The sequence below is a fragment of the Bacillus rossius genome, chromosome 6 (genome assembly GCF_032445375.1).
Source record: "Bacillus rossius redtenbacheri isolate Brsri chromosome 6, Brsri_v3, whole genome shotgun sequence".
NCBI classification, from domain to species: Eukaryota; Metazoa; Arthropoda; class Insecta; order Phasmatodea; family Bacillidae; genus Bacillus; species Bacillus rossius.
In genome coordinates, this window is record NC_086334.1 from 53833307 (window position 1) to 53853621 (window position 20315).

The window sequence follows — 20315 nt, forward strand, 5'->3', positions numbered from 1 at the left end:
CCTCAACACCTGCATTAGGGCCAGTGCTACGAAGACGCCCGCGCGTGCAACACAGAGTAGGGGGGAGCAGTGCCTCGAACGGCGTGACGTAAGTCACGGCCGGCTGTGTGTACGAAGCGCCCGGCCGGGTGTGGCAATGCGCAAAAGGGGATTCAGTGCATATGCAATTTACAGTACAAACACCAACTAAACTTTTTATATGTCAAATCTTCCTTAATAATTAATTAATGCAATTGTAAACTCTTTTCGTTCACAAAACTGGCCGGCATCATCTTCCCGCGCTCCGTAGCTTCCCGCGGATTGTTCTCCCCTCCTGGCCGGGTTGCCAGGGAGAACCCGTCAGTAGCCTTCCAGCACTCACCAGGGCCGCCAGCCCCGCGCACTTGGAGCCTCCAAATTGTCGCGTCAGAATCAGCATGTAGCTTCAATAGGTAATATTTCTAAATCTAATTTCATCAGCTCCACGGTCGGCCCTAACTCGGCCGTATGACGTGTCGTACGGTCCGTCAATGAATGTGTCACTCGACTACGAGTCGTTTTCGTGTGCTACGTAAATCTTAGTGTTTTTGGGCAGCCCGCCGAGGTGCCTGCGCTTCACGCCTTTATCACTCCATCCGGGGAACTTGAAAATTGCTCACGCGGGGCGGCATTACGCCTAACGCGAAACCAAACTCTATAACGCATCAAATCCTGGGACGTGCCGCGGTCGCGGGTGAGTTACCACGTCAGGTACCACCGCGCCCGTACCCAGCTTAACGTGGCCCACGCCACCACGAGGACGAGCCTCGATTATAACGTAATTCCCCTGAACGGAGGGACTGGTATCTTCCCGAGCGCCGGGACATTCTTGTAGTAAACTTTATTGCCAGATTTCAGTGTTAGTGTTAGTGTTCGCCATCAACCATGAGTAAGTGTCAATTTTAGTGTTTTGTGTAATTTCTCAATCAGTAATTAGTGGACTCTCCGGACTACCACGTCCCAATCACTAAATTCGCCGCGTGCCTTAATCGTCGTCGCCGTCGCTCTCAGGATAGCCTGCGCCCCTCGATGTGGTAGTCTCCCGGAATACCGCCAGACGCTAACCAGTACCGCCAATCGAGGGCCGTGTGAGCGGAGACGAGAAGGTAGACGATGATACGGCCAGTCACGTGAAGATGTACTGTACCAGGTGAAGTACTGTAACGTGTGACGCAGCACAAAACCAGTTACGTTTACGTGTGTTTACAATAGTACGGCGTCCGGGGTGGCCAAAACAGCCCGGGGGGCCCTTTGTAGACGCGTCCCTGCCTGCAGCCACGAGGCAAAGAACCTCGCCCTCGAGACCAAATTCTAGTTAACGTAATTTAATTACAATAATTTCAGGACAGGCAGCGGGGACGTCGTCAATATATTAAAGAAATCTTTTTTATCTATTAATTTTTGTGCTGGTATAAGTAGTAAACCTATTCCTATTTTTTAATTAATTATTTTTTTTAATTTAGAAAAAGTTTTATAAATTATATAGTGAAAATAATAAAATTTGTGATTCATTTTTCCAAATGACTTGAACTAATTAAAAACTTGTCAAAATCAAGATAGATCGTGGCCAGGTGTAATTAAAAAAGCGAATTATTTTAAATCTTTTTTTGCTTGATCTGAATTTTTTAAACAATTTTTACAACTGGATTTTTAAACGCGTGGTCATATGCTCAATATATCACTGTGTTGTTGTAAGAGGACCACATTTGTTGCATATCTATGCGTTTGTATAATAATAATACTTAATAAAAAAATTTTGACTTTATGTAAACAATAAGAGTCATATTTTCGTGTAATTTCTTGGCTGTATTTGTACACATTATAAATTATTAAATAAAATCATTCAAATATTCCGAGAAGGTGCAATTAGAGAAATATTTATATATTAATTTGCGATATCCTGTAAAAACTGATAGTGTTTCGATTTTTATGGTTTCTCCTATTAGCGATAATTTAATTTTAAAAAGTACTTGTGGTCATATATTGACCATTTGTTGTGACAGTTTCTATTAAAACATAATACCTACAAAGAACGAAAATATGTAGATATATATAAACATACCAATTACCACACAGTTTTGTCTATGCAGATAGCTTGACAAAACACCAGACAAACCAACAGATTGTTACCTTGGTTACTTCACTAGTTTCAGTGGTTAGATTTTATGTCTACATTGAAATATTATATGCGGATTAATTGCGGATACTGAGTTACAAAGAAGTTATAACGGTCGGATTGTTTCAAGAAATATGTAAGTACTTTTCCAATTAATTATTTAAAAAATTAAAAAATCTTGCTCAAACATACATAAACGACAGCGGCGAAGTCAATACTTATGATAGAAACACAAAACTATGTTTTGCTTGCCAAAAGTTAAAGAATCAAAATTGTATTTTTTTCTTAATTATTTACATCCGATTACTCAAATGAAAAACTTCCCGTAATTTGCGTTGTGGATATTTGATATTTAGCTAACTTCATCTTGTAGGTTTATAAATGATAGTTTCATTTTCATTTAAAGTTTTGCGTATTTAATAATTAAATGCGTTTCAGTAAAGAATCTGTTAATAATTACAGAAGCTGTTAATAATTCATGGTTATATAGAGCCATTTCACTCAAATGTTGTTATTACTTATTAGGAAATTATGACCTTGTTATTTGTTTTCAAAATTTGTATTTGTAAATAGTTAAAAATGGTTTTACATAATTAATTAAACTGCGTTTTCAGAAACAAATAGAATTTAAGTTTTAGATTTACGATTACCTTTGATTTGTTTTTTTTTTTTCAGATAAACATCAATACAAACTTAAAAATAGCCGAAACCTACATACCTTCAAGTCTAATACGTGATTGGAGAAATCATGCACTTTCACGAGCACGATGACATGGAGAACTCTTCCACGGACTTGCAAGACAGCAGTCATACAAAAATAAGCTTCAAGAAGCGGCTAATGAAAAAATTTAGAAAATGGAAGGCAAAAAGATTGGCTCGCAGGACACCTGCTGACGATAGTTTTTTAAAAACTCTACCTTTGTCAATTCTAGAAGTCCTCAAGACAGTAGTTGTGTTCGTAGTGGAAAACCAGTATGTTCACAAGGTCCCTTTTCTTCTTATCGCCACAAACAAAGACATTCAGGAATGGCTAAAATTTTACCAACATCACCAGGAAGAGCCAGCTGAAGAGGAACCAGAAGAGACGTGGGTTGATGAAATGCCTCTTACTGCAGCAGTAGTCCACGGTGAGGTGTATGCAAGGGCTCCTTCAGATCTGCACGAGACAACTGTGCAAGTACTAGAAGAAGCAGGATACTTGCGGGCACCAGTCGAGATGGCAGTGGTGGTGCACCGCTGTGAAGAGACACATGTAAGTGCCGATCTTCATCTCGCCCAACTACATGACTTTCCTGAGATCGAAACTGTTGAGAGAAGTCGCGCAGTAGAAACTTTTCCTGCAGTAATAGAGGAAGAGAGAACAATTTGTCAAGTCTTTTCATATGATTTAGTGAATGTGGCAGACCATCTGGAGCTCCTGAGAAGATTTGTCTTAACCCCAATTATTATTACTGGTACAATAACATTTCAAAGCGCAATTGTAGAAGAGCCAAAAGAGTTTTATATTCAGCCACCCCTTGCAAAAAATATCGATTTTTGTGGCTTCCATTTGCAGCGAAAAGGTCTTACAAAAATCAGAAATATTTTACCACACAAAATTACTGAAATTGGAGACGACGCAACAAAAATAATTCCTCCAATAACAGAGGAAAACCAACTCATTCGTTACGTCAAATCCTACGATGAAGTGAATGTTCCAGACCGTCTGGAGATCCTGAGAAGACAGGTATTAACCCAAGTAACCCTAACTGGTACTGAGGAAGAGCCACACAGAACTGTAGCAGAGCCAAGAGATATTCAGCCAACACCCAAACAATCAAATGAGTTCTGCGGCTTCCACATGCACCAAAGTCTTACTACGATGAGAGGGAATATGCCTGTGGAGCAATTTGCATATTTTGTAGCTACAGGTGATAACTTTTACAACGCGTCTCATTCCAACGAAAGAATAACTTCAAGGGGTGATTTCCAAAAACAGCATAGCCAAAATGAGAATTTCACCAGGACTTCATCAGTCTGCATGAGACCACAAGCAGCATTGTTAAAAAATGTGTCAGACATTTTAACAGAAACACCGTTTGTCCCGCGTAACCCGAAAATGGCCATTACTGAAGATATTAAGAAACATTTTTTCTCAAAACAAGAATGTACCGTACCAGAAGAAGTCACTCCAAGTTCCTCGCAGAAGACGCGCAAAAATCCTAGGAGTGAAAAAAATGATCAAATGAGTTTCCAACAAGCTGATACTTCTTCGAAACCTACGACACCACCAACCTTGAAATTGATCAAAGTAATAGTTATAAAAAAGGATTGATCAATGATGTTTTAAAATGAAATAAAGATTGTTTGCTCGATATTTGATTGGTTTGTTGTTATTAATTGGTAGTGCCAAACAAACACTGAAAAAATTTTTATCAAGAGTTAAAAAAAATTAGAAATTTAATTATAGAGTCTCTTATGGCCTGAACAAAAATATTCTTTCTGCCTTTTTCATTATTAACTCCTGAATACTTAACACAATTTTTCTGTTCCGTGAGCAAAGGTTGAAAAAAAAAAGAAAACAATTTTTTGTTAATAGAGTTAAAGTCATTGCTTATATTATCCTACTACCTCTTTTCAATATCTATGGTTCGTTATTTTATTTTATAAATTCTGATGTTGACTAAGAAAATTGTTTAACTTTTGAATCCAGTTCCTTTTGTATTTTTGTGCTTTTTAATTTTACAGGTGTAAGTAGAGTGCGTTGCATTAAATTTAATATATTTGCACATTATTTGTATTTGAATGTTGTTAACATAACATAAAAAATAATTCTGTGTAAAAGTCATAGTTAACATACTTGTGCACGTGTATATTTTCCCAAATTAAACTGAAGTTATGATTCTCAACATTCTTAGTTTATGGCTATACAGTTTTTAATTGGAACAAAAGATAAAGCATTTAATGATCGCGTTTTGGTTGTTCCATATTAAAATATTTACAATCTTAAACATAATATGGTTCATATTCCCAGCAAAAAACGCGCCGACATTTACTTTCGAAAAGTTAACGACTTTACGGTTGTTCAGTTGATTCTAAATACCGCACAGTTCCGAATTTCCTAATTAAATAAGCGCGTTCGTTATAGTATTGAGTTGCTACTCTTTATCTAACCGGCTTTGTGACTAATCCTCATCTATTATAAGTATATATAGCGTATCAAAAAGCTCCGAAAATAAGGAAGTACTTTAAAATAATTTAAAAAGTTTTCGTTACCAAATTTTAGCGGTGAGAGTTTTGCATCTCATGCCTTTCATGCTCGCATAGTCCAAATCTGTTATGAAATAAGATATCTACTAAATTTTCATCATATGTTTTGCATTTAATGTATGTAAGTAAGCTTTATGATTTTAATGTGATATCACATCCTAAAGTTTTGATCTAGCATATTTGATAAATCATTCGCAACATTGAGGTTCTCAGTGACAATAACTAGGGAATTAATGTTCGAGGAATATTTTATAGTTATCGATTTCAATATAACCAAGGTAACCTACCCATATTTCTTTAATTGAATCTAATTGCATTATATCTCTTAGACGAAGCTAATTATAGCACCACCCTGCTTACGTTCCAAGTATCAGATAGCAGTCATAATGTTAAGCGCGGTTTTTAAATAAATAATTACGAAAATATAAAATGTAAATAAATACCAAATACAAGATTAAAACCCATACTTCAAATTAGAAGTGCACTAAAAATCTAAGACATCTGGTCTTAAAGTAACTTAGCTCAATTATTCACATCTTCACACATCTTCACACAACTCAAACTTACTTCTCAAAAAAGTAAGAGTACCGCTTACAACGAAATTTTAAAAGTACCTATTCAGATTGCAGTATTCGGCGTCCTTTAAAGGACGGTACTAATGGAAGTTTCAATAATAAAACTTAGGGCTGAACTTATTTAAAAATAACTTAATACCTGTCATTAAATTACTTACATTTATTTTAAAAGATTTAAAACAACTTATACAAACCAGTCCTTTCGATACAAGTAGCATGACTCCATGGTTGATAAAATTAGATAATGATTTAAGTAGTGATTAAAACTGTACAAGTATAAATTACAGAGCGCATCACAAAAATTTACCCTAATCTTTAAAATGGGTTTATTAATTTTAAAACTTAACACTTATTTAAATTTATTAACAACTGATACTTACTCACAAGTTTCATGACGAGCAACTTCTGAGGGAAAACTTGAAGTCGATTGGAACCAGTACTGACGAGGAGAGGAATAGCCTCCCTCTAGAGTGATCCTTAAAAACCTTTTCAACTTCGATCGCAAACTCTCTCCCCCTGAGTGAGCACCGAACGACCAATCTCTGCCGCTTAAAACCCTCCTGCGCACCGTGCCTACCAGAACGATCCTGGGTTTTAAAACCAAATTCACAAACCACTAACCATTACAGTTGAGCAGGACACCCCCTGAACTTCATGTGGTGTGCTGCGCAACTAGCGCTGCAGACTGAACAGAGCCGCCGGCCCTGAGTCCCAATAGTAGCGTTCAACATTTTGATTTTAAAGACCCGGGCAAATTCTGAACAACGACAATATTGCCCTAGAAGTAAGCATAGTCTCACTCCCACACACAGGCTAATGGTTTGGCATATCCGGTTTGCTTCCGCGCTTATAAACAACCAACTGTTTGATTTCTATTGTTGGTGGTGTTGTGCAATGATCGGGCACGTTTATTCCGATAATTGATGCACCTTTTTTTATCCAGAATTCCACCCCTGATTGTATCACGGATTGTAGACATCATATTATTTGAATCACTAAAGCACAAAGCCAACAAGAGAGTAAAAAATCTATTCACACAGTTTCCATGGCCGCCTATTAATTTTTTTGCTATCTACAAACTTTTATTTTCAAACTTACTTAGTTTGATATTGTTGTAACATAGCCGAAGATGTTGCTGCAAACGAAATTACTACAGAGGTGGGATTCCAAACGAACCACCCATCATGCGAAACACCAGAATGGAGAGTTGACAATAAATTGGCTGGGAAAACCGGAGTACCCTGAAAAAAACCAAAACTGTCTCACGGAAACGTCCAGCTCGTTATCTTACTTGGCGAAGGGGCGAGTGCAGTGGCGTAGCGTGCCATCTCGGCGCCTGGGGCGGGAGACCCATTTTGCCGCCCCCATTCTATAGGTGCTTACTTAAAATTAAATTTCACATGCAATGATGTACCTTTTTTGAATTTAAATAGGATGAGCGGTTTTACAAGCGGATTCTATGGGCCTTATGAGCAGCGAAGTCAGAAATAACTTTGTCAAAATCAATATTAGCAGCCAATTCTTGTTCAATCGACAATATAGCCAAGTTTGATAGTCTAGCGGAGCTCATAGTAGATCTGAGGTAATTTTTTATTAGCTTCAACTTCGAAAAACTTCTCTCACAACTTGCAACACTAATCGCCAAAGTCAAATATATACGAATCAAGATGACTATATTTGGAACCGAAATTCCGAGATTCAGTTTTTGAATGAACTGGAGGAGCTCCAGTGGTCCATTACCACTTATATGTTCCTCTGATTCAGAACAGGCAACAACAACAAACTGCTAAAGACGCTTCCGCTCCATCTGAAACTCGTCCTTGTCGATGTCTTCTAATACATGGGAAAGATCACACTCGAACTTGCTGTCCAAAAGTTTCGCTGGCAGCAAAAATCCGAACTTGTCCGATATTTCTTGAATTTGCTGGAATCGAGTCGTCATTTCTTGAATGATCTTGTCGAATGATGCGGTAATCTCTCGACGGATTTCCTGTTCGTGAGACAAAGCTGCATCTTCAGAAGATTCATCGCCATGCATGCGTTTTTTCCTGCGAATTCTTCTCGTTTTCAGTTCGATTCCGAGTTTTTCGCAGAGAGTCTTAGCAAAGTCAATTGCTTCTTGCACGAAACGGTCTCTACTTTCCACTAAGAGGGTTTTCAAAGCGCAGAGTTTCTGAGCACACTTATCCACACTTAGTCCTCGTTGCTGCAGGTAAATCTGTGCGTCATCTACTTCAGGTAGCACTGCAGCCCAAAAGCCAAGAAAAGTTAGGAAGTTAAATGACTGCATGGCTGTCAGGAGAAGACTGGCTCCCGATCTTGTTTCGGAAGTTTGAGATGAATCTGTTAATTGTTCCAGTACCTCAAGAACTACCTCAAACTTATTTTTAAGCATCTTGACAGCTACATGTCTAGCGCTCCAGCGCGTTTCAGTGACTCGTTTTAATGCTTGACCTGTGACGGCAACCAAAGCGTTCCATCGAACAGTTGATGCGGAAAAGAAGGCAAACAGCTTCTCCAGAGTTCCAAAAAACGTCACGGAATCCACTGATTCAGAAGCAGCGTGTACCCCAGCCAAGTTTAGTGAGTGGTTTGTGCATGCAACGAATATAGCTTTCGGATTCGGTGCTTTAATCCGGGCTTGAACTCCATTGTGGATCCCTGACATTGTGGCAGCATTGTCATAAGCCTGTCCTCTCAGATTCTGTATGTCCAGTCCGTCTAATGTTATCTTCGCGATTATATCGTTGCTGAGATCTTCTGCATTTTTTCCTTTTGGTTCGAAGAAGTCAATGGAAGATTCTACCACGGCGACTTTTTCTCCTTCGATATGTACGTATCGCAGAACTTGGCTCATTTGGTCATTGTGGGAGATGACTGGTGTGCTGTCGAAGATTACGCAATAATATTTAGCTTCTTGAATACGACGGATGATGGTGGATCGAACTTGCTGTCCCAGTAAGTTTATAAATTCATTCTGGGTTTCTGGAGATAGATACGAAACTGAGACTCTTGCTCCCAGCTTTATCTTTGTCAGGTGTTCCATTAGAAGAGGGTCGTATTTAGCTAGGAGGTGCACTAACTCCAGAAAGTTCCCGCGATTGCCACTATCATCTCCTCGAATGTCTTCTCGATGTCCTCTGAAGGCCAGATTCTGTTTGGCTAAGAACTGGATAATATTCAGCAACCTGTACAGTACATCCCTCCACTTCTTCTCCTCACTTTCGAAAACTTCTTGTTTCTGATCGATGGTTGTTTTACAGTTCAGGCGAACTTCCAACTCCTTCCATTTCAAGAAGCTCTGTTCATGGCCCAGGCTATTTTCATGGCCTCCTATTCTTGGATTTAGCTTCCACCATTTGTTGAATCCTTCTTCAGATGCGAAGTTAGAGCCGGAATTGCCAAACAGCTTGCAAGAAAAACAATACAAGGATTGCTTAAAAGGCGAGTACACCATCCATGTTCGGAGAACCTTTTCGCCGTTAGATAATGGTTTGTAGAACCACTCTTTGGTTAGTTTTCGGGTACCGCCTTTCGTTGAAGTCCCTGAGCGAACAACATCGGCAAATTTGGAATCGATGTGCTGTACTGAGTCAGATCCGCGACATACTAGAAGCGTTCTTACTTCGTCGGTCATAGGAGAAGGCCAGCAACCTACATCGTCGAGATTCACATCTTTGATTTCGGCAGGAGCAGAAGGCACGATTTCAATTATGTCTTCTTTGGCAACATTCACTTTTTCTGCAGGCTTATGACTAGATGCTTGAGGTACTTTTAATGAGTCGACTTCGTCTTGACCCTGCTCTGTGGTGGGACCAGAACTACTTCCAACTGCGACGGCAGGTACGTCTTCTTCTTGTACCTGTAAAATAAGTTATGTATTCCCATGAATATTGGCCGGAGGACACGTTCGAATTTCAAATAAGTATTTTATCTATCACAAAACAAAAGTGGTTTTGGTGACGGCGCGGTTTGCCGGGCTTATAGGAAAATTTACAAACAAAATTTATTTTGTATGGCAGCTACCTTTTTTAGAGTTTCCCGGTAAAAACTGACTGAGTAAGCCATGTTATAGATGTTATTAAAAGATAAAATGACGAGAAATTTGAGAAAAATCGTTGGCGCCATTTTTGAGCTAAATGAAAAATTATGTTTTCTTTGTATGACAGGTACCATAAATAATCAAGATATCCAAAAACAAAAAAAAATATTCCTAGACTACTATTAGATTTACAAAACATCCCCTATTGAAGTTTTAAATTCAAGTAGCAGGACAAAATTCAGTCGTAAACTTAAAAAGATGTACCTTAACTCAATGTAATTTATGTTAATATACTCCATACTTTTTAAACAATAATCAATGTTCAAACAGCTATTAGAGCAATTTTAAGTGTATTATAAAATAAGATTTAATGTACGAGTGTGACTCCGTACTCGCAGACAAACCTAGGTGAATAGGTTTTGCGAGACTAATGTAAGAAATATTGTAACTTTTGTAAACAATAAATAAATAATAATAATAATAATATAGGAGTTTTACTGTGTCCCGGTTTGCGGAAGTTGTTTGGTTTGCCCTGGGTTAAGGTCAAACTTTACAGTACAATGCGTAGTACTAAATTCAATGAGTGCGAAAGAGAGCCATCGACACGGGCCGACGCGTGAAACAAAAGATTTTGTATGAGTAATGAACATAATAAGGAGTGCCGCTCAACTCTGCTCGCGCGCGCCGGACGGCGGGGCGTGATGCGATGTTGCCGTTCGTATGTAAACAAACAAACGTTATTAAGAGCTCTGTCAGTGATTTCGCAGTTTTTCTTTTAAATAAATATTAAAAAATAGTTGGTGCGCAAAATGTTAGATAAAAATGGAACATTATAGTGTGTCTGACACATGTAATGAATGAATCATAGATCAGATCTCAACCCGCTTCACCGGCGACCCGCCCCCGCGGGTTGCCGCCCGGGGCGGGCCGCCCCCTCCGCCCCACCCACGCTACGCCACTGGGCGAGTGATCTGACCACTCAGTAACCGCGTTACGTCCCTACTCTCATAACGCAAGTACATCTGATAGTCAAGATCACGAGAATGAGACATCGCGTAGATTCTTTGTCAATGTGCATTAGCAGATTTTTTATAATATTTTATAAAAAGCTTTATAGTTATAGTAAATATTAATTCATGGAAGAAAAATGTAAAAAAAACTTTATAGTTTGAATAAAACAAACCTCATTTTGCCATTGACACAGGTAATGAGACCAACTCGTGTCTTATATGTTTCTATGTGTACTTAAATGCAAAAGCTTGGAAGCACTGAGCAAAAGTTGGGAGCGAGCGCTAATACCTTATCATCTCCCATAGGTGACACAAGCGGAAACAAGACGAATTTAGAGCACTCACTGGAGACCAGGTTGAGTGTTTGAGGATCCACAAGGAAATTTATAATTTTAAAGACTACGGTGGTTGTTAATAAGCATATTCATTTTATTGTTGAAATGGGATTATATATAAGATCAAATTATTTCACCCTTTTTTTGTTACATAGAAATTTCCATTATTACAAAGCAGTCTTATTTTAAACTTGTTTATACATCATTTGAATATAAGTGAAATCGTGTGATTACGAAGTTACTCTCGTTAAGTTACCAAATGTTGCAACTTATTCTAACCCTGCCGGAGATCTAACGGAAGTTAACATACACTCTCAAAAGTAGGATAGAATTTCGAATTTAAACCATACCAACTCCAATTGTACACTTATATTAAATTACTTCTGAAATTACATTATTATTTAATCATGCTAAACAAGATCAATTTCGATAATGCTGTCATTTACAATTTTTGTTGTAAACTATAATTTCCTTAACAATAATTACAGACTAATTTCATAGTCCAGTTGGCTGGCGCATGTCGTCAAGAAGGTGAACAAAGGTGGTCGAGAAGAAAAGGAAGCCCGCTGCATGGTCACTGGTAGAAAGATTTGCATCGGTAGTTGCATTTGGTACTCGGGAGACGCCAGGGTGGTACTTAAACCCACTGCACAGAAGCACAGTGTAATATTAGGTTATTGAAGTTTTCAGCTATATCAAAACAAAAGGGGAATGGCAGACTAACTATAGTGGAATGAGGCGTAAATTATTACTCGCCATCGTGGGTTGCAACTCGAAGATTAATCCATGCAGGAAATGTGACACGACCGCGGGTGTCGAGCAAAACTGCTATGCACTTCCGGCACTACCGAATACTGCTTAAAATCATCAATGAAAATACAATATTTCGGGAACACTCCCGGGTCAAAAGTGACTACATACTAAGTAGCCAACTGGAGAGATCACTGGAAGGTTAATCTAACTAGCGAAATAATTCGCGGACGAAGTTCCAGGACATGATCTGGGCTTGGTTGAGACAAAAGGATGAGTTCCCTTATCATGGGAAGCGCAGTACATTAAAATGCCGAAAGTGTCCTGGGGGCTAAGAAGAGGGGGGATCCAGAGCTCTGATTGGCTGGTACCCCGTCAGTTAGGGGCCTAGACGCCAACCGGGGGAAGGTGGGTATGTGTGTATAGCAGGTGGACGGCAGTCCAAGGCCAACTCTTAGAGGGGTGTAACAGGCCGGGACTGGGGGCACTCTCGTAGCGAGTTACGGAACTAAATGCTGTTGGTTGCCGAGGCCGCCACGAGAGATCGCGGTGGAGGCACTGCACATAAGCTAGGACCAAAGGGGCGACACTGGCGCTCCGAGACGAGAGGCTGAGGAAGTAGACTGGCTTGTGGTCGAAACGTAGGTCGCAGAAAGCGCGAATGTGCCGCGCTCAGGCGGGTAAAGACGGGTTAGATTTAAATTTAGTTCACGATCCAACCGAGAGGTACCGTTTGCGGTATGGCTGCGAAAAGGAAGACCTTGGTAGAAGCAGTTCTCGGAACAGGGATGGTGGTGTTTGGGAGGGGGGGGGGGGGTTATTAACAGTCAGTGGGAAACCAGGGCTCCGGCCCGAGGCTACGTGCCTGGCCGGGGTGTAACTTGGGCCGAGAGGCCTGACCTAACTCGCCTACCGCAGCTGAGTCTCAGGTCGGAAGCCGACCCTGAGAAGCTTGCCGAAGCATAGAACAAAACGCGAGTTCGTGATAGATAGGATCAGGAGGAACGAAATTTTACGCCAGGGCGTGTTCTGGACTGTGGGAACGAAAACCAGGTTCAGCAGAGTCGGCTGGATACAGTTATCCTGTGCTGAGGGAGCCTGGGAAAGGACTGCCAGCAGCTTGGCAAAGTTTAAATAGGAGTGAGCCTTAGAAGGCAAAAGTTTAAATCCGACAAATATTCAAATATTTAGGAGAAACAAAGTAAATTTAAATTGAAGCAAAAGGTTTTTTGAAATGGTAATCCGAAGGAATTTTTGACACAGTAATACAGGATGACCATACACTTATGGTGGATGGAACCAAAGTTTTTGCGTGTTCTGTTGTTACAAATGAGAATAGTATGATGGGATGATTGTAATACTTAATTACTTAACATGCGCCTCGGGTCAAGGTACGAAAGACTAATGTACACTAGATAAAATTACAACCATATAAACAAAACCTTTAAATACATAAGTATATCTTACTAGCTAAATACAAATTAAAATATTTCTGTTAAATTTCTTTTAAATAATACAGTAAGTCTGAGCAGGTACTGTTCGCTGGTTTTGCTCGCACGAAACGAAGCTGACATTCTATAATTCAATTAAAAGCACAATGAGGTCAATGATAATACCTCTCACTTTTTAAGTTCTTAAAGGCAATCTTGGGGTTGGTTTGCAGCAGAATATTATAAGGGGCATTACCAGGGAGAAAGGTTCCATTAAATTGCATAGAAGAGCTGCTCTCCGCTTTTATCTGAGGACCAATAAACTTGAGACACACAAAGTAGTCATGTATTCTTTTTTTTTTTTTTTTTTGCTCGCTCAAGGAATAGTGACACTTTCTGTCCCCCACCACCTCCCCCCCAGTCCTCAAGTCCGAATCTGCAAATTAATTTAGTGGTTGATTACCAATCATTAGACCAAATGGTTGTGCTACATTTACTGGTAGCTCGATGAATTGATGCACTTGGGTAGTGTACTAGGTTACTCATAGTTTATACAGCCATCTTCATCGATCGAAACGTCTAATGGTTCCTCAAATCTCATGACGAATAATGCCTCTTCCATGGTCAAATCAAGAGGCCACCTTGGGGAATCCAAGTCAGTAGTTCTCGGCCGAGTCTCAAGAAATATTGGCCAGAAGCATTGTGAGACAGATCATGTGCGGGTTCATAGAATCAAATCAATTACTGGAGGGTTTAGAAAGCGGGAATAACTAGAGGTCTGCATACCACACCTTTCATCTCATGTACAATCAATGTCAAGGTTGTGACTGTTGATTTGTTAGGTTCTAATTCCACACTGAGGGCTATGTTTGAGCCCTCATATTCAGCTAGCTAGCGATACAGTATAGGCACCCATCAATAGTTTGTACAACAAGCTGTGAATGGTGTTCATAATGTCTCGCTAGCTTACTATACAACATTTCTATTTATATTGATACCTGCAAATACACTTAATTGTTTTTTGCCTATATATGTTTTAATTAAATATATATATCATATTTTTACAAATATTATGGAAGTTTTTATTTATTCAAAATGAGTTTACACATCTTAAAATACCGGAGAAAGATTTATACTGAAATCAACGAAATGGTTTAGAATTGACAACATATATGATACTTAGAATATTATAATAAGAATTTGTATAATAAGTATCGAAAATAACAAAAATATAACTCGAAAACTAAATGTCGTATCGCAATGTTTTTTTTAGATAGATATAAAGGTCTGAACAATTCACAAAATATTCTAGAAAAATTACTAAAAAAACTAGGGTAATTTTATTTTAAATTATCATGTGGCCTTAAACATTTCTTAGGCACTGTAGTTTTTAAGTATTATTCATCGATTAATTTCAATTACATATAATAAACTGGTCGTATTTTTCCAATATATATTCTTAGGTGGCAGCTTTTTAATTACCACTTCAATGACTGCATTCTCGCAATATAAAATAATTCCTTTTTTATTCTAAAAAAGAAAGAAAAAACATTTTCGTAAACTGAAGTTAATTTTTGGTAGCTTCCAACACCTTTTTTTAACCTTTTCCAAAATTAAGTTGTGAAGTCAGATATTTGACTTTTTATTCACACCACGATGAAAAATCTATTATATTGAGAAAGTTTTGAATATTCCCTGAACATACAGACACACGACACAAATAGTAATCACTGTAGTCTAAGAATTATCGTGAAGCCTCCTTGGATCAAACACTAGTCGTGGAGCGACCAGAACCAAGCAATATAGTGGAGAAAAATGATGAACAACAAACAAACTGGGTTCTTTACCGAGAGTGGAGCATATACGTGGGGGTGTTTATGTTCCGAAGCATGGGCATTAAAGAACCAGTAATAAGACAACATAAATATAAAATAATTACAAAGGTTACTGTGCGTTCAAAGTAGATGCAGAATTTTATAAAATTTTCATAAATCTGGATTATAATAATCATTCCTTAAATAATCGTATTTCTAGCGGCCAATTTGACACAACAGATGGAAGTAGAAATTAATGATTACATGCAGTAAATGTGTAAGCAAATTTTATTATTTATCAACTTGATTATAGATTTATGTTCACCAACGTAAATCAGTATAAGAATTAACAATAATGTAAATAGTTGCACGTTAAAAATGGCTCAAATATAATACAGTAAGCATTTCATTAATAGTTTTCTCTGTGTAAAAACTTATCATGCATGATTAATGTTACTATATATATACTTACACAGCGTGTAAAGTTTTTCAAATATCTTACATACGTATCTAACAAACACATACGTGATATACAGGTCAAAAACTTTTTACACTTTTTACAACACTGTAAAGGCTTATAAAGTTTTACAATGGCTCTTAAATATCATACTTTTCGGAAACACTGTCCAACTGTCCAAGGGTAAGATCAGAATGTATTTCCTCCCAATCAAATATTTATAGAATTTTCATTAAAGAAACGATAACACAAATAACACACATAATTCATGTATTTCCTTCACTATAGGAAAAATCATGCAACTGGGCACTACTGGTTTCCAGTTTTCAGAAAATATATGTTTCTGTTTAGGGCGAGCAAACAAAACACCTTCAGCTGACATGCTGAAATGTTTATGGATACGATGATCAGCAGGCTTATCAGTTAGTCCTTGCTTCATCTTGCAGCAGAACTCATCTGTGTTTTGCTTCTCTTAAATCTTGTAGTATTAATTTCAAATTAGAATTATTTTGAAATAGGCGGGGCTTGTTGGCTGCCACAAGAAATTCTTTGGGTCTGCTTGCAGCTGGATGGGTGTCTGATTTTAATTCTGCCAGTATACTTAAGCAATCAGCTGTGACATTAGCTGTGCCTCTGATGTGTTGAATATGTATGTCGTATTCTTGAAGTAATAAACACCATCTTGTCAAACGGCTGCCAAATAATATTCCTGCTTTCTGACAAGTAAGAGCTTGATGATCTGTCAGTTGGTTGACTTTCTCACCTATTAACCAGTCTCTGAATTTCTGCAGGGACCATACTATTGCCAAGGCTTCCCTCTCTGTAACTGTGTAGTTACGTTCAGCCTTGTTGAGTGTGCGGCTGGCCATAGCAACAGTTCTCTCTTGTCCTGCATCATCACACTGGGCTAGCTTGCACCCTAATGCAATGTCTGAAGCATCGGTATACAGGAAAAATTCCTTGTTCTGTACCGGATGATAAATCACGTGTTCAGCCAAAAATAATTGTTTCAAATTTTGAAAAGCTTCTGTATGCTTGCTTGTCCATTCCCAGATCTTGTTCTTTTTCAATAACTCAAACAGAGATGATGCCAGTTGAGCTACTTGGTCTGAGTAGTTTCTGTAGAAACCAATTATCCTAAGAAATGCTCAGAGTTGTTTGACATTTCTGGGTGCAGAGAACTCCTGAATTGCCTGAAGCTTGTCAGGAGCTGTTTTGATGCCTTCTGGTGTTAGTATATGTCCCAGAAATGGCAGTTCATCCCTACAAAACACTGACGTTTTTTTTTTCACAGTCATCCCAGCAGATTGCAACTTCTGTAGCACCGTTTCTATGTGCTGTACATGCTCCTCAAATGTAGTTGACGTAATCAGTATGTCATCAACATACGCTCGTGCAAAACCACTGCACTCAGGGCCTAAGGTGGCTGCTAGGCACCTGGTGAATTCTGCCACTGCATTACACACAGTGGGGGATCCAGGATTTTGGTTTCGGAGGGGCTTGACCCAGCTGAGGCTAGGCTTTATCAAGGCAAACACTAAAACAATAGTGGACCCAGATGCTTTTGGGGGGGGGGGGGCTTTAGCCCCTTAGCCCCCACCCCTCTGGATCCGCTACTGATTACACAGTCCAAAATGTTACCTGGAACATGTACTGCTGATTCCTAAACAGGAATGCAGTATACTGTTGAGACTGTGGCTCTAGGGGAATTTGCCAATATCCAGATGACAAATCTAGGGTGGTGAGATATTTTGCACTCTGATACAACCTTAGTATCTCACTGGTTTGCACGGGGCTCTCTCGATCCTTGATGGTAATACGATTCAATTCTCTGGCGTCAAGGCAAAGCCTTACTGTACCATCTTTCTTGCCAACACATACTATTGGATTAGCATATGGGCTAGCCTCTCTCTTGATGATCTTCCATTCTATCATAAGCTTCAGATACTCCGTAGCCTCCAGTAGGTACTTTGCTGTTATTGGATAGGACTTACGGTGAAACGGTTCATCCTCTTTAATACAGATCTTGGCTTTGTACATGTTATTGAGACCTGGTTTATCAGAGAAAATCTCTTGATAACTGGCTAGCAAGTGATATAACACTTTCATCTGCTCATGTGGTACTGTGTTTACACCACGGATGGCAGTAGAAATGTCTTCCAATGAGGCTGTTAGACTAGAGTTGACATTACAACTGTTAATATTCCTAAGCATAGGCGTGTTAGATAACAGTCCTACCAAATTTTCTTTCACACTCCATTGATCTGACAGTGGGATGGCAGTTATAGTCCATAATTGAAAATTAATAATTATTACAAATTGTGTTATGAAATCTGTCCCTAAAATCAGTTGTTTAGCGAGGCCTTTTACCACTAAGGCTGAAACTTGTATTGGCTGTCCCAGACCTTCAATGTGCAGCAACACTTGTCGATTGACAACTGGGCTGGCTCTTGAAGTTACTCCCAGTATTTTCAATGCTGGCACAGGCATGACAGGTACCCTTACACCTGTTTGCTCGAGCTGTCTCACAAGCTCCTCACTCACACAAGTGACCTCAGCACCACTATCAATTAGTGCTGGTACGCTTATGCCGTTTACCTCTAGCGGTATCTCTGGGCAGACAGTTTTGATCTGAGGTAGATCGTCCTCATGAATCTCTCTGAAGAGAAACTCTCATTCTCCCTCATTAATACAGTGCAAATAAATTTGTGATTGCTAATGTAACCATGTCGTGTGTCAATGGTTACTGGCGTGCGTGCAAGTTCCCCCTCGTCTGGATTATGGGTGGAAAAACCCATGAGTGGCAGCCCTGCTTGTAACAATATCGCATTGCGCCTCTCCTTCAAGGCTTCAACGCCTTCCCCTGCGCTTCCTCCCCTACATTCTTTCCCTTTTTTATCCCTTATTCGTCGTTCCTGCTCCCTCCCCTTTCACAAGCTCCGCCCAAGTGACCGTCATCTGCGATCGGGTACTGCGCTCATTGGCCGTGGTGTTGTTCCAGGTGAATTCTGAACTGATACTAAAGTCTCTGATACTTTTCAAGTGTACTCGTTTGCCGTTCCTGATACAGGCGCGTACAGAGACAAAGTATCAGGTTGATACTTTTCGACCCACCTCTATAAAGCATGTCAGCTGGCAATAGTAGTGCGTTTTGTATGTGACACCAACATATTTATGTCTGCAATAATTAAACAATCGTGCTTCATTGTCGGTGCAGGAAATATTAATGCAGAACGCTCATGACCGAAAAAAAAACATACCATAATAACCTAAGAGCGATGAACTCGTCCGACAATGACAAAATCCCCACGGATGACAAGCCACAATAGTTTAGACCCATAACAAATACAGAAGACAAGTGTGCTATATTTTAGACGATGCAAGAAAATAAAATTTAAGAGATATTGAATTATTCTATCATTTTAACCATAAAATCAGTGTACTAATGAAATAATCACTATAATGACAATAATATATTAATAATATTTCTACATAGCTATGTAATTAAAATCTAAACTTAGTTACCGTGCTAAAAAATATGATCTAACCTGTACAATAAACTTATAAACTAATGACTGTACCGCCACGGGCCCAGGACTCCCTGCGAGAGCGCCACCGCCGCCTTGGACAGCGAGTCCGGCTCGAGCCCACAGAAGCGGGACCAGCTGAGGACCTTCATGGGCGAGTCATGCTGCCTCCAGTTGCTGGGCGGGCGGCGCTCCTCCCAGCGCCCCCGGCCCGGCGCCCGTCCTGCCGCAGAACTCCTGCAAGCACATCACACTGCGTGCAGCTCAATTCATAGCTATTACAATTAGTTAACAATTATTGTAGTGCTAAAAAATTTCATTGTATGAGAAATAATAACATACATTTATCCTACTTGTTTACTACATACTTTTTTAATATTATCATTACATAAAGTTTTAATAATTTGAAATGAAATCAGAATATAAATGTGTGTGCAGGAAGCAGTATTCTCTGTGTTGTATGACAGTACCTGACAGTAGCCAAGAAGATGCTCACCTGAGGGTCCATCCTGCACTCGGGCAGCTCCCTCATCTCCACGTCCACAGGGGGGAGGGGCAGTCCGGAGGGATCCTCCATCTCCACGTCCATGGAGATGAGGCCGTCGGGGATGAGGGCCATCTCCTCGTCGGCGGAGGGAAGTGGCCTGAAGACCTCACTCACCCTCCCACCGATAAGGGACGTGGCCCTTGTGTCCACGTCCTGGCTCTCCCTGGAACACAGAAATTAAGTTGATGAACGGAATCCTCCCCTTTTGTTTGTAAACCTAACCCTCTTAGCTATAAGGCCCTACCGGCCTGGGTCCCCACAGGCGTGGATACGGATACGCCGTATACGCGAAACAGTAGAGGTGTAAACGGGATCCGGCTATGTCCAGAGGCTGAGGTTACCCATCCCAGCTTTGACACTACCTTCACCCCCTGCCTCATTAAGCTAACCAGACAAGTGGCTGCTACCTTAGCTCTTTGACGTTATCAGCATTGCTGGCGCCTAC